Below are 16345 nucleotides of genomic sequence, written 5' to 3' on the forward strand. Positions count from 1 at the left end.
AGGGCTAAGAAGGTAGTGTTAAAAGCTTCAGGCATAGTCCCAGAGGTTCGACAATCTTTTGCAGCTAGTAGCAGGTCTTGGCCAATGAGTTCAAAAAATCGGTAAAAAATTCGATGGGCCAGCCGTCCGGCCCCAGACTTTTGTCTTTGCCCATGCTCTTGAGAGTGGCCTCCAGTTCATCAAGGGTGATGGGCGCATTCAGAATCTCCTTTTCCTCTTCTTCAACGAAGAGAGGGACTGCCTCAGTAACACGGAGAATCTCGGCGATGTTAGCTACCCTAGGGCTCTTATAGATATTTGAGAAATGTCTGACCCCTAGGTCCGCCAGATGAGAAAAAGTGTTGGCTTCTCTTCCATTTTGGTCCCTTAGAGCCCAAATGGTGTTGATATTCCGCCTTCCTCTGGTGTACTGTTGGAAGAACTTTGTGTTTTCATCACCTGCTTTTAGCCAAATTGCCCTGCTCTTAAGCCTCCAAGTCTCTTCAGCTCTTCGGAGAATTTTGATTTTTTCCTTTTCTAACTTGACCAGATAATCCCTGGAGTCGAGGGTGGAGTAGCTCATCAACCCTCGGGAATCGAGGAGGGCCAACTCAGCTTCAATCTTAGCCAGATCCTTTTCATCCTTCTGTTTTTTGGTCTTAATCCAGGCGATAGTTTCTTGTTTGAGCCGATTTAAGTTATGAGTTATGGCAGATCCTGGCGATAGCCCCTCCTCCCTGTTAAAGTGGGTCCAGTTCCTATTAACGAGGTCCTGGAAACCTTCTTCCCCTATCCATGCTGCATTGAATTTGAAGGGGGATCCCGACTTCTTGGCCTCATCTTCCAGATCCAGGAAAATAGGGGAGTGGTCAGAGCTTCCTCCAGTGCCAACCTAATGTTTGATACATCCTAGTCTGTTTAGGAGATGGGATCTGATGAGGAAGTGGTCTAGACGACAGGCTAGGGCATGTTCCCCGACTCGACGATTCCTCCAAGTAGGCATTTTTCGGGCAGAGTCGATGCTTAGGAGGTCATGGTCATCCAATAATTTCTCAAAATAGCCTGTGAGGGCATCTGATTGGGCCCTGTGTCCCCAGGATTCGGCCATCCCCAGGGAGAAGTTAAGATCTCCCCCAATTATAATATCATCAGTCTGCATGAAATCCTATTGGAGAAGGCTATCCCAGAAAGCCTCTCTGTGATGGCATGGCCCGTAGATGTTGATAATTCTCAGAGAAAAGAGGGGGGAGTTTGAGATGATATCCGCACCCAAAAAACCTTGCCCTCCCCAAGCATTGCTTATTTTGATTGTGAGGCTATTAAAACCCAGAGCAAGACCTCCTGAGTGACCTCTGGCATCCAGGAAGAAGAAATCCCAGTTGGGAAAAAAGGTTTTTAGAGTGTTGTGGATCAAATGACCATCACCAAGTGTTTCTTGTAGCATTAAGAAGTCCAGTTTTTGAGAATGACAGAGTCTTTTAAGAGCCAGTTTTTTGTCGGGGCTGGCTAGCCCCCTACAATTGAAGGAAAGACCTTTCATGGATTCACAGAGGCAGGGTTCCCCTTTGCTCTAAGGACCTGGTCGATGGGAGATTGTATGCCTGAGGCCACCTCTAGGCTGGCTCTTTTGATGGCTTTGGAGATGCAAGATTGTCTGCCCTGAGGGGCTTTCGGGGGGGGGGGGGTATAGGGTCTTCCTCCAATCCGAAGGCATGGGGGGGGGGGGTGGAATGGAATGCAAATCATATCGATTGGATGAGCTAGAGGTTGAGGCCCCAGGGGTTTCGCTGATAGGGGGATGGATAAGGGTACAAGGGGAGGGAAGGGATGGGGGAGGGGCTGAAATCACCGGGCAGCTAATTTGGCTCAGCTTGGGGAGGGGGGAGATAATATTCGAAGTTAACAGACAAGAAATAGAAGCATCAATACTATAAATAGATAGAGTAACAGAGATAGGAGGAGAGGAGGTACCCATGAAGCCCACACCTTCTTTGGAGCGAGCCCTAGTGCTCGGCGCCTCAGAGTGCAAGAAAACAGATCCCAGGAGACTAGGAGAAGTAGGAGGGCGTCTACTATGGCCCTTGGACAGTCTGGACTGCATGTCTGAAATCTCTGCCATACCCAAATCTGTCTGTGTGTTGGCCGCTGCGAACCTTCTTGGGGAGGACGGGCTATGCCCTGTGATTAGGGGGCAGGCTTTGTAGAGATGGCCAACTTCATGGCATTTCCTGCACCTGAAAGGGATGCCCTCGTAATCCAATTCCTGCCAGTGGGTTGTAGATCCCATATGGAATTGATAGCTTTCCACCAGACCATCCCTGGTGTCCAAATAGACTAGAATACGGGCCATCGCCAGAATGCCGGTGTCCATATAAGATCTGTCATGGTCGAGATAGGTGCCGAGGTTGTCCCCAATGATCCTGAAAATGTCCTCAGACCAGAACTGTAGCGGGAGGCTTGGAAGGCGTACCCAGATCGGCCCTGCTCCCAGACTCTCCTTCTCCGGGTCGAATAGTGTGGACCATCTCTTTAGAAGTATTGGGGTCATTTCTATGTGCCAGAAGTGGGTAAGTATCTAGTTGACATCCTCTGGCTCGTCAAAAATTAGAGCAAACCAGCCTCTAGACAACGCCAGCACTGCAGGAAGTTGCGGCAGAACATTCCCCCACACCTCCATGGTCCATCGTTTCAGCCTTCCTGGCGAGTAGTTTTTGCCGTGCACTCTCCCGACTAGCACCGTGCTCTCGGTTAGGGCAGCCTTATCCATTCCTATGCCTTCCCCAAAGACCAGGGTTCTGCCTCGTTCCCTAGTTTTAGAAAGCTTGGATGGCTTGACCTTTTTTGGCTTAAGGGCTTGTTGATCTGGTTGATTGTTTTCTTCTCTATCCGGACTATGCTCAGGGTCTGAGTCCCTTACCTCCTCCTTGTCCGGTTCATTATTCACTAGGCCTTCAAAGTAGCCCGAGGGTTGGGGCTTGTCCCTTTGGTCAAAGGGCTACGTACAATCCTATGAGGGGTCAAATTTGTTGTGCCCTTTGTTTTGAACGTCGTGGTCACTGTTTAGCTCGATGGAGCCTAGGATCGGTTCTTCCTGAAACCCTATGCAGAGACCCTCACCTCCTTGATGCACTTCTGTGAGCTGATGCTGACCATTCCAGGCTAGAAAATCAGTCGGTGAAGGAATAGTAAGGAAAGGGGAGGTTGAGCCCTCAACAGGGTTTATGAAGCCCTCGGTGACCGCTGCTCTCGGTTGAGAGATTTCCAATCCTGACAAGGAAGTTTCCATGTTTGCCAGTCCGTAAATGCCCTGGTTAACCTGTTCTGCCGGTGCGCTGTCAGTTTCCAGTCCAACCCCTCCTTGAGCCAACGGACGGGAGGCCATGAAGATCTCGGATTCTAGGCAGTTATCCGAGGTGTAGTCCACGAGCTCCTCCTCGTAACCCTCTTCCATTTACGGTGTTAAGATGCTGGTGGGGTTGGGACACGGGATCACGGAGAAAACGACCCAAGGTGTAAACGAATGCAGTTGTGGAACCGCACAGCGAAACCCTCTAAAACTTAACCCTCAACGTTCACTTCTTCAGGTCCTTTACCCATGATAGTTTGTGATCGGAGCTTGTGAAACGGCTAGATTCCCAAGACCATGAAAAACTAAGCCTGACGGTGGGGAGGAAAACAGGGAGTTTGTGCACTAAGAAAAGAGGTAGGCCGACAGAAAGAGACAGAATGCTGACATCTGCTGAAATGCCCACCTGTCTGGTTATGCTTGCTCAAAGGATGTAGAGAAACAACTCTAGGTCTGAGTGAAAAAATGTCGTGGAGCGATAAGGGTTTGTGTTGAGAAACCACCCAACGTCGAACCTCCCTGCCTTTGCCCTAGTTTCCTCATCGTGCTCCTTCTTGAAGTGCTATTTTTGCTGCATCTCTATATTTATGGTTATATCTGTAATTTTTTGCGTTCCTGTTTAAGTTCAGATCAATGGTATCATAGTGGTCTTCTCTTTCTTTGTTTTTCTTTGCATGTCCCCAATGAGGTTGAGATATAAGAAGTTAGGGCTTGAACTAGTCAAACGTTTGCAAGACTGGCCTCGCAAATCCCAACATCCTCTAATGGCGAAGAGAATAAAGATGAGGGGGCAGGAGATCCTTTCAAAATCTTGCTCAAAGAATCCCTCGAGTGACAAAGGAACACGATGATGGCAAACTTTGCCCAGATCCTTCACCGACTACCCAAAGGCGACACATCTCCTTCCAGTAGCTATTCTGGAAGTGCCACACCCTTTAAGGTACAAGTTGACTTTGACATCCCCATATTTGAAGGTCAGATAGATGCATACATCATAGATAAATGGTAAATATTCTAGAAGGATATTTTTTTGTTCATGATTTTTCTAGCTGGGAAAAGATTTCTTTCACTTCTCAAAGTCGCTCCCCATGTCAAGGCCTGGTGGGAAACCTACTGTGAGAAGAAGGATAAAAGTACACCCTCACTATTTTTAGTTGCACCCACTTGGAATTCATTCCGGGAAGCCATCAAGGAGCAGTATTACCTTGGCAGGAGCTATGAGGATAAATACATAAAGTGGACCATGATGTGGTAGGGAAGGCACCAAGACATGTCAGAGTTTACCAATTTTTTCATACACTTCGCACAAAGTTGGGTATCAAGGATTCTGAGTGACATTTGGTACTCAAGTACCATGACTACCTACATAGGTACATTTAGGACAAGATGGAGTTCTTGGACATCTCCTCACTTGGCATGACATACCGATATGCTGTCAAGATCAAGAAGAAGTTTAAACAAAAGAAGGGAGACATTGGATCTGCGAATCCAAAGCAAGGGAAAGGTGCCCCCAAATCGAAGAACAAAGGACAAAGCCAAGGCGAGGTGACCCAGGATAACCCATCGAAGCCATAAGTTGAAGTCAAAGAAGGACACAGGAGAGTGGTGTGAGTTCCATAAGAGCCCGTCACACGGAATCAGTCGACGGTGCGAACACAACCGACCTTCCTAGAAGTCTAAGACTTTCTAATGACAAACAAGACAAAAAATAGCAATCCTTCTCTAAATATGCATTATACTATGAGAAATCAAGTGTTTGGCTCTTACCTCTAACCCAACGCTGTTGTAGTAGTCCAGCTTCATTGATCCGGATGAGCTCCTCCTTCTCTTCGAAACCTGCATTCACCAACAGTCAAACAATTAAATAGCACCTGATTATGACATAAAATAAAACATATTTAACATATAGACCAAGGAATATATGAAACAACTTATAGATAACAAATTGTTGAGAAGAATGGACTAATTTGTATTAAAGGTAACAAAAGGAACCATTACAACCTGAGCCTTGGTGTTGTGCAAGCTCCTCCCAGGGTCCACAAGAGTCCTCCTTTACTCTGATCAGCTCACCCACCTCCCAATGGAAACAAGTAAAGATGGTAATCTCTCCTCACAAGATCTCACAAGGAAGTCCTAATTCCAGCAGCATCTACCCTTAGGAATGTTTAGCTTTCAGCCTCTCTCCCTCTGGCCCAATGCCTGTATTTATAGTGCTCTAGAGGAAGTTAATTAGCTCCACCATGGATGGGATAAGCCCCTCTTTCAATGGGATAGGCTCCCCTCTTGATGGGATAAGTTCCTCTTTCTTTGGGTACATGAACCATCTGGAGGCGCTTCATACACGTCAAACAAGCTTCTAGAATGCTCTAGAAATGACCACAAGTAACTTTTTAAAGATGAAAATCGCGCCTTTTGACCTTTACAGGGGTACGCACCCACCCCTTTACATACAGAGCGTACAAGTACGCACGTATTGTGAACTTGGATTGCATACACGCAGGTAAGGCTAAGAGAAACTGCGTACCAGAGATAATTGACTTTAAATGACTTTTCTCTTCTTTTTGGAGTTTGAAATGAAGAGCAGAGGCATGAGACTTGCCAAGGAGGATAGTATGACAATGGATGGAGCCATACTAACTGCAAATAGTCATGGTGACATTTTTTAGTGTAACAGATTGCCCCCTAAAGTGCGAAGCCTGTAGTAGATTAGGGTTTCATAAGATCTAGGAAGGGTGAAGTACTTTATCATTTCAAGGAGTATCTTGCGGAGAGCCCGGTCAGAACCTGCAATTATTCAACACAAAATACATATATAAGATGATATCATCGCTGAGGTAGGCATTCCCATACTCAGATTGAAAAATTTAACTAACAATCTAACTATTGCTCTGATACAGGAATGATTTTGCAGTACATCACAATCATAGACTTTTGTAGACACAGTATGGACGCAGCCATCTGTTTATAGTTAGTCTACTATATAATGAATACAAAACTCCTCGCAGCCTGGATGGTGGAAACTAGATCCAGGGTCTTCATTTCTACTTCCCGAATTGGTACGATTCTATCCATGCGAATAAATGAGTTGATGTCGAGCATGGTAGAGACCACCTGATTACCGGTCAATGATGTAAACCGTTAGCAAGTGTGAGAGAAACCACCATTGATGTCAATGGTTCTCAAAGTACCCAGTACAATCCATGAAATGTGAATGAATGGGTTGATGTCGAACACGTCACGTAATCCTTTGATCGAAAGTCAATGATGTAAACTGTCGTCAAAGGCGAGAAACCTGCCATTGATGCATGCAAACTTCAAGGTATTGACGATTTCTAAGTCATCTTTCTAGATAATGTGTTGATGTCGATAGAAAGCGACCCGTTGCAGGCAAGCCCACAACACGAAATCATTGTTCAAGTTGAAGAAATGTTGCTGTAAGGACTGACTCAGGGATGGTCAAATGGATGACAAGTATTTTGCATATGAATGGTTTATTTGCAGAGACCTCTTGAACACATAACGACACGACAGATGGCTTGGTGACGATTGACCCAAAGTTAATTCCCGGAAACGGTTGAAGACTTTCAAAAAGGTTTGATCAACTTTAAGGCAAAGGATTTCCCAACCCAGGTGAATGAAAAGTGTCGTGTTCAAGAGTGGTGATAAGGTTCTTTTGTAGCAAAGGATAACAAATAGGTTCATTCTTCTCTCTTTTCCCCCACCATTTCTGGCAAGTACCTCTTTATTTTTTACAAGCTTGAGGAGGATAACATATGCTTGATTATAAGCTCATCCTTCGGATGAGTCCAACTTAGTTTAGATTCGGACCCTAAGAAGGAGTGGTCCGTTCCTGTTTGTAATCGAACAGGTCCTTTACTGTGAAATTTTAACGAGTCCAGTATAGGAGAAACTCGGCGTTTTTCAATTTTAGAGAGTCTGAAAAAACTAAAGAAGACTCCAAGGTGAATTTTTTCGTAAATTTGTGTCTCTCAAGCCCGAAAAAGTATAAAATCATACCTAAGAGAACCGCTTGATCTTGCGACCAAGGAGTACTTTCATGTTTAGTGTCGTTGACCTGAAAAGTAAAAAGCGATCAAAGACACGTCGTTTTATTTCCAATATCGAGTTTGAAACGACAAAAACCCGACAATCTTTTCGCGTTTTTGCGGTTGGAAAAGGGCTATAAGAAGACCGTCTTTTAATTCCATTTTAACGAGTGTAAAAGAAACGCTCGGCAATATTTTCATGTTTTAGGAGTCAGAAAAGGGCTTAAAAGATGACTCTGACGTGAAAAATGATAATTTACCCTAAAGTCCCTTTGTCCTGCACAAAAACAACACATTACTCATACCTGTTTAAGATGGGCAAAAATACATTGAAAAATATCCTTTCATGGTGAAAAATAAACAAACTTAGCATTCATTTATCCAAAAAACCTATAAAAAGACTTTTTACCATGTAATTTTTACCATTTTACTGTTGAGGTTGAGAAAAGGGCTTTTGGCAAGAAACTTCTTGTGGACATTGCGAGAATCCGACCGTCAGAATCGAGCGCCGTCTCTTTCAGGTATTTCACAACATCCTCCTCTTCAATTTCATCTGTTTAGAATTTCATTTCAAGTTCTAGTTTGATTTTTTAGAGGGTTTTAGGTTTTAGGGTCCGCTTTTCGGGGTACGCAGGTGCCCCATGGGTGACCTGCGTACCCCGACATTTTCCTACATAGGAAAATGGTCGGAGTACGCAGCCCACCTTCAGAACAGCTGCGTACCCCCGCTCTGTTTTCTGAACGCGGGGTGCGTACCCCGCGAAACGCGGATTTTCAAACCCCAAACCCCAAATTTAACCAACCAAATTTTGTTTAATGAATTCTAATCATTGTTTTTTGGTGTGTAGGTCACCCACCATGCTAGATTGGCGTGAAAGAGAACACGAAGACATTGATTTGGCCGCAATAGGTCATCAACCTTCTATTGATGCATTAAAAGCCTGCGGTCTGTACAAGTACTGGGCCATACCTGGCATGAGGGCCCAGGTGCCATTCTTAGAGTGGCTGGTTGAAAGGTGGAACGTTCAGGACCAATGCTTCTACATCGGAGAGCACCAGCTCGAGATAGAGCCCTCCGACATATATTTTCTCACTGGCTTGCCTAACAGGGGTGAGCAATTGTCTCTATTCGGGACTAGGCCGGGTGGCCAATCCCTTGCTAGTCTCTGGCTAGAGTGGTGCAACAATCAAAACCAGGAGAAGGGGATAGAAATCAAATACATATCCCGACTTGAACTTATGGTGATAGCCTTTACTGTTACTAGACTTTGCGGTGCTGCCGCTTTGCACATAGCCACTGGTTCCCAAATGCGGATGGCTATAGATTGCTTCCGAGGCACCATCTTCAACTGGTGCGATGCTGTGTTGGCCAATATGAAGGGCCAACTAAGTAGGGCAAAGAACGGACAACTGAAGACCTTTGGATATGGGTCTTTAGTTGTGAGCTTTGCCCTAGAGAGAGTTCCAATGCTGATCCCCCAGCAGCTTGTTGTTCTAGTTGGGGTTCCTCGGGAGCCTAAGTTGACGAGATGGGTTGCAGTAATGGCCCGACATCCTGATGAGGGCGCGACAGTTGTTCGATTTCCTGACGGTTACTTTCACTGGCTAGAGAGCCAGGTCTTTGCGATTCAGGATTTTCCTTATGCCGGAATGGATTTTCGGAATGATCCGGACATGGTTCTTCCACAGGGAGAACAATGGGATGACAGAGGTACTTCATTTTTCACAAGTTTTTAAATTATCTTTTTTTTTGTTTTTTATATATATCGTCTCAAACTGACAGTAAAAATGTTCAAAATGCAGATGTAGGCCCACGACGTCCAGCCAATCTCCGGGCTTTTGAGAGGAGACATCCAGTTGCACCGGCACCGGCCCCTCAGGACACGGCCGCAGAGACACTAGCTGAGTTGGAGCAGGATCTAGAGCGTCTGACGGCGGGTATACCAGAGACCACTATAGATGACATTCCTATCAGACTTTAGCGCTATGTGGTCGCAGTCCCGGGACCTTTTAGGAGGTTTTTATGTAGAGTGGCCCGTGCAGTGGCGTCTTACAGGGAGCATCACCACTGACTGGATGGTCACTTTGTAGACACATGTGACATTTTGGTTTTTTGTACTTATGATTTTTGCCGATCATAAGGTGTTTTAAACCTATGATCGAAGACGATGTATATTTTTTGACACACTCCTATTTATATATATCATTATTACCAGCTTATTTTGTTAAACATGTGTGATGGAATGTTTATGAATTTACAATTATTGCAAATATCTATTTAAACTCGAGACGCAATGGCATCTGCTAATGTGTTTAAAGACCTTGGAATATGCTGATATTCAATGTAATTAAATTCACGTTCCAAGAGACGCACCCTCAAAAACAATCTTAGTAACACTGGATTTCTAATGGCATAGACTCTATTAAGTTGTAATACAACGAGTTCAGAATCTAACCTCACTATCAAACTCCGAATCCCAAATGAAATAGATTCAGACAATAACTCAATCACTGCACTGTATTCTGCAATGTTGTTTGTTGTTTGACCGAGGCTCACCCCATGCATAGAAACTAACTCATCAGAGGGCGAATAGATAACCCAAGCTGCGGGAGAGATATTCCGTGTACTACGACAAGCACCATCAGCAAATCCAATGTACGTTTGGAGAGGCGTCGACATCTGCAATATCAAGAGTAAAACCAAGATAAGCCAGAATAACGAAAAAAACTACACTCTCTAAAACTAAACACACTGTCTTAAACTAAACACGCAGTCTAAACTAAGCACACATAGTAACTAGAAAGAGAAAACTAATCCTAACTAAAATCTCCATACCCATCTTTTAAGCATAATACCTCTTAAGGTAAAGTCCATTTTTGGGTTTACCCAAAGAGTCCCCGTCAAAGTCTACCAGCTCATAGGCCCCTTTTGCTAGCTTTCGCTTGACAATGTAGGGCCCATGCCACATAGGAACGAATTTTCTAGCACCTAACTTATCATTAGCTTGATCATATAACAACACTAGGTCTCCTTCCGAAAAATTTCGAGGGGTCACATTCGGTCATACTGAGCTTTCATTCGTTTTGCATGAGTCTTGATTGCTAAAGCAGCTTCACGTCGAGTCTCATCTAATTTAGCTAAGTATAACAGACGCTTCTCCTCTTCGGAAGTAGCTGGGAGAAATTCGATGGCCATTTGCAGTGATGGGATTTCGCATTCAATGGGTAGCACGACTTCCAATCCATAAACTAGTTGGAAAGGAGTGAACCCTGTTGATGTTTTCACTGAGGTTCGGTATGCCCACAACGCTGAAAATAACATGTTGTGCCAATTCGACCGATGAATACCAATGATTCGTCGGATCATGATAACTAGAACTTTGTTGATAGACTCAACCAGACCGTTCGCTTGGGGATAATAAGGAGTAGAGCTATCATGACGTAAACCAAGCTGGCCTGTAAGTTCTGTCATCATAATGTTTTGAAAATGGTGCCCATGGTCCGTGATTATCGCTTGTGGGACACCAAACCTCGCTATAATGTGATTGAATACGAAAATCGCTGTTGTCTTGCCGTCTGCCTCGAATGTAGGCATCGCCTCGGCCCACTTAGTAAAATAATCAACCGCAAGGATGATATACGCATGCCCCCCAGTCGAGTGAGGGTTACAAGTAATAAAGTCGATACCCCATTTGGCGAAAGGACCAACGACAATTATAGGGTGGAGAGGAGCAGGTGGCACGCGCATCTTTCGATCAAACACCTGACAGTTGTGGCATTTTCGGACCGCAATAATACAATCTTTAAATAAGGACGGCCAAAATACCCAGCGTGCAATATCTTTTGGGCAGTGGCATACCCAGACATATGACCGCCACACGCTCCAGAGTGATAGTCATTCAAGCCCTTTCAGCTTCCTCATGAGTTAAACAACGTCGAAAAATCAGATCTGCCCCACGACGATAAAGAGTATCTCCAATAATTTTGTATTGTTGGGACTGGAATCGAATTTTCCGACGCTCCAACTTTGAGACTTCGGGCCGAAAGGATTGGGTTTGGAGATAGACGATTATATCCCCATACCACAGATCTAAAGTACTGATAAGAAACAAAGATTCGCCTACAATGGGCTCCTCTGCCACTGTTTCTGTATCAGCACGCGGGAAATCACACATCAACTCGGCAAAGACTAAGGATTTCTTAAACTTGGATTTCTCGAACTCCAAATCGAACTCCTGCAGGATAACGATCCATTTGGAGTACTTGCCCCCTAGCAATTGTTTAGTCAGAATATAGATCATAGGGTTGCAATCCGAAATCACTGTAGTTTTGCGAAGAAGAATGTAGTGACGAAAACGCTGGACAGCTTGAACGGCTGCCAGGGCCAACTTTTCCACATGTGAGTACTTTAACTCGGTTGGATTTAAGGTCCGACTAAGATAATATATCACATGTTCACTTTTCCACATGTGAGTACTTTAACTCGGTTGGATTAAGGTCGACTAAGATAATATATCACATGTTCCGTTCCGAATTCATCTTCCTGAACTAAGACCATTCCAATAGTGGAGTGGGAGGCGGCGAGATACAAAAAGTAATCCTGGTTGTAGTTGGGAGGATGCAGCAACGGTGCATGGGTCAACGCGTGCTTAAGTGCATCAAAAGATTTCTGAGCTATCTCATCCCAAGAGAATTGAGCATTTTGTTTTAACAACCGGGTGAAATCCTTTGTAACCTCGGCGTAGTTAGGAATGAATCGACGTAAAAAGTTTTCTTTCCCTTGCAAACTTTGGAGTTGGCGCAAACTCGAAGGAGGAGGCAATTTGATGATAGCTTCTACCTTCGAGGGATCGACGCGGATACCGGCTTTTGAAACGACAAATCCTAGCAATCGTCCCACTTCTATGCAGAAGACACATTTGTGTGGATTCAACCGAATTCGATAATGCCGACACCTCATAAAGATAGCTCGTAGGTGGACAAGGTGATCAGCTCGATGTAAAGAGTGAGCAGGCAAATCATCGAGGTACGGTTGCACAATGTGCTTGATGTCGTGAAACGTGTAAGACATTGCCCGTTGGAAAGTGGCTCCGGCATTCTTAAGTCCAAAAGGTAATTTGCAATAAGCAAATGTCCCCCAAGGACAAATGAAAGCCGTTTTTGGTGATCGGCAGAGGTAGAATATTGATTTGGTTGTAACTGGAAAAAACCGTCCATAAAGGAAAATATTTCACTGCCGGCACAATCATCAATTATTTGATCGATATAGGGCGTGGGATAGTTGTCTTTTGGACAAGCACGATTTATATCCCTATAATCGATGCATATTCTTATTGTTCCTTGTTTCTTGTTAACCGGAACAATATTCGATACCCAATCCGTTAATGGGATCGGATAAATGAAACCTGCTTTCAACAGCTTCTCGACTTCTGCTTTAATCGTAGCGGCTTTCCTAGGGTGTATCTGACGCAGACGTTGCCGAACGGGTTTAGCGTCCGGATAGGTCTTGATCTCATGAACAACAATGGAGGGATCAATTCCTGGCATTTCCTCATAGGACCAGGCAAACACGTCGCGGAACTCTTGGAATAGGGCCTTGTATGTTTGAATTTCATCATCTGTACACGAGGCACCTATATGAATGTTCTCAATAGTTCCGGTTTTGACTGAAATGTCAATGGCAATAGTTTGAGAAATGTTTGCCAAATTCAACTCTAAATCAGGATGTTTCATGGGATTCCGAGCGTCCTTGACATATTCAGCTGTAAAAATGGATGAAAAATCGTTTTCAAAGTCATCACCCTCAGGTAAAAACGAAGATCTGTGATGGAGATCTTCCCATGGTAGATCGTCTACACTTAGGATTTCGCGAAGTTGTTCGTCAGATGACACGACTTTAGGAAACGTTATCCGTTCTGAGATTGACGTCCCCAGTATGGTCGCCATTTTGTCACACGGAATCAGTAGATGGTGCGGACACAACCGAACTTCCTAGAAGTCTAAGACTTTCTAATGACAAACAAGACAAAAAAGAGCAATCCTTCTCTAAATATGCATTATACTATGAGAAATCAAGTGTTTGGCTCTTACCTCTAACCCAACGCTGTTGCAGTAGTCTAGCTTCGTTGATCCGGATGAGCTCCTCCTTCTCTTCGAAACTTGCATTCACCAACAGTCAAACAATTAAATAGCACCTGATTATGACATAAAATAAAACATATTTAACATATAGACCAAGGAATATATGAAACAACTCATAGATAACAAATTGTTGAGAAGAATGGACTAATTTGTATTAAAGGTAACAAAAGGAACCATTACAACCTGAGCCTTGGTGTTGTGCAAGCTCCTCCCAGGGTCCACAAGAGTCCTCCTTTACTTTGATCAGCTCACCCACCTCCCAATGGAAACAAGTAAAGATGGTAATCTCTCCTCACAAGCTCTCACAAGGAAGTCCTAATTCCAGCAGCATCTACCCTTAGGAATGTTCAGCTTTCAGCCTCTCTCCCTCTGGCCCAATGCCTGTATTTATAGTGCTCTAGAGGAAGTTAATTAGCTCCACCATGGATGGGATAAGCCCCTCTTTCAATGGGATAGGCTCCCCTCTTGATGGGATAAGTTCCTCTTTCTTTGGGTACATGAACCATCTGGAGGCGCTTCATACACGTCAAACAAGCTTCTAGAATGCTCTAGAAATGACCACAAGTAACTTTTTTAAGATGAAACTCGCGCCTTTTGACCTTTACAGGGGTACGCACCCACCCCTTTACATACAGAGCGTACAAGTACGCACGTATTGTGAACTTGGATTGCGTACACGCAGGTAAGGCTAAGAGAAACTACGTACTAGAGATAATTGATTTTAAATGACTTTTCTCTTCTTTTTGGAGTTTGACATGAAGAGCAGAGGCATGAGACTTGCCAAGGAGGATAGTATGACAGTGGATGGAGCCATACTAACTGCAAATAGTCATGGTGACATTTTTTAGTGTAACAGAGCCCCACTCATAAGACAGGTGAGTGTCGAGCCAAACAGTCACTGGTGGCCAAGCTGAAGGATTCAAAATCAGATGCATTTTCCAACTTTGAGTCAGAATCCGACAAGGGGAATGACAAAGGGAAGCAGATTATTGATGCAGAGCCTAATGTCATTGTTGCCAGCACCAAGATCCAGAAGATTGAGCTTGAAGATCTAGAGGAGGGGGAACACCTCTTCCACTCACAAATCTGGGTGAAAGGTTCTCTGCTATAGTTCATTGTCGACAATGGGAGCCAAAAGAACCTCATTTAAGTAGAGTTCATGAAACGAATGGGTCTACCAACTACAATACATTTGCATTCGTACACCATCGAGTAGCTTCACCAAGGACGAGATCTTCGCGTCAGCTAACAGTTTCACCTTCCCTACAACATCAAGCCCTTCATGGACGAGGTATTGTGTGATAGTTTTCCTCTTGAAGTTTGTGATGTATTATTAGGACAACCATACTTTTGGAAGCGACATGTTGTATATAAGTAGACCTTGCTATGTTATTATTTATTTGGGTAATACGTTATACAGGATACCGGTGGTAGCCCCACCTACCGCGATCTCTTTGACCTCTGCTAAGAAATGCAATAAGATCATCTCCCATACTAGGAATTTTGTTTTCTTTCTGATTCACTCTCAAAGTAAGGGGAGGATCGTAGCCACTTCCATGGATCTCGGGAAGGGTTCCTCCATGCAACAGAAGTAGGTGGATACAGTCATGGAAGAATACAGGGACATATTCTCCTCACCCACAAGGGTACCCTTGCATTGTCAAGTCAAGCATCCGATCGATTTGACTCCCAGAGCACCTCTACCCAATGAGACAATAAATCACCACTCCATTCTCAAAAATTAAGAAATCAAGCGGAAAATCCAGGAGTTTCTGCAAAAAGGACACATCTACTAGCAGGTTCATGACATATTGGAGAAATCAAATGTCAAGTATAAGCAACAACTGTCAAGTACAAGCAACGACATGATGAATTTTGGGTGCCACACAAGTTTCAGGCGGGCTACAAAGTTTGGTTGCATTTGCAAAAAGAATGCCTTACCAGAGCCCATCGGAAGCTCATACCACTCCAATATGGTACTTACACCATTACCAAGGTTGTGGTAGACAATTCTTTTCAGCTCAACATTCCCCCATTCCTTTCCCTGCACCCAATGCTCAATGTGGATTGCCTTCGGCCATACTTCCCACTATTAATAGACACATCAAACATTGTAGAACAACTCACACCAATAAAGTTAAACCTAGACTGCATGGAACATGCCCAACTGATCAGATCATGAACACAAAAATCAAGAACACTCATCAGTAGAAGATCCAACTATATTGTGTTCTCAAAGCTGGCCAACTCTTGCACCACGACAAGTTGCTCACTAAGGACAAAGTTCAGCAAAATTTTCCCCATCTCTTGGAGGTACTCAACGCAATGGGGACCATTTATCTCTGGGGGGAGACTGATCCAGGTGGATGTTCGTGTCCACCCACCTATTCCACTTGGACCCCCACCATTGTCTCTTTCAGTTTTTAAGTTTCCTTAATTATAGCACAATTTACTATTTTTGGTAGTTTTTTGGATCCTAAACTTCCGGAGTCGTTTTGAGGCCCTAAACGACATTTTTTGGGAAAATTAGGGCAAACATGGGCAATTGAATATTGTTTTCAACTCAAAAGTTGCAGTCCTCAGATAGATATTTCTAACGAGGTATTATGCGTGTCAAATGAAGTTCGTATGCCAAAGTTACGACCTCGGGAAGTTGATGTACCAATTTACCCAAACAAGGCCCATAGTTTTTGCACTTCATCTACTAGGGTTAGGTTTTTGGATTTTTAGGGTTTTCTATTATTTCTCAATAATAAATAGGCCTAAGGACTCATTGTAACACATTTTAGAGGCATTTAGCCACCAATCTCTTCTCAAAGATAAGCTACCATTT

This window comes from Pinus tabuliformis, chromosome 4_2 (assembly GCF_031772625.1).
Source record: "Pinus tabuliformis cultivar Carrire ecotype Pingquan chromosome 4_2, CPIR1, whole genome shotgun sequence".
Taxonomy (NCBI): domain Eukaryota; kingdom Viridiplantae; phylum Streptophyta; class Pinopsida; order Pinales; family Pinaceae; genus Pinus; species Pinus tabuliformis.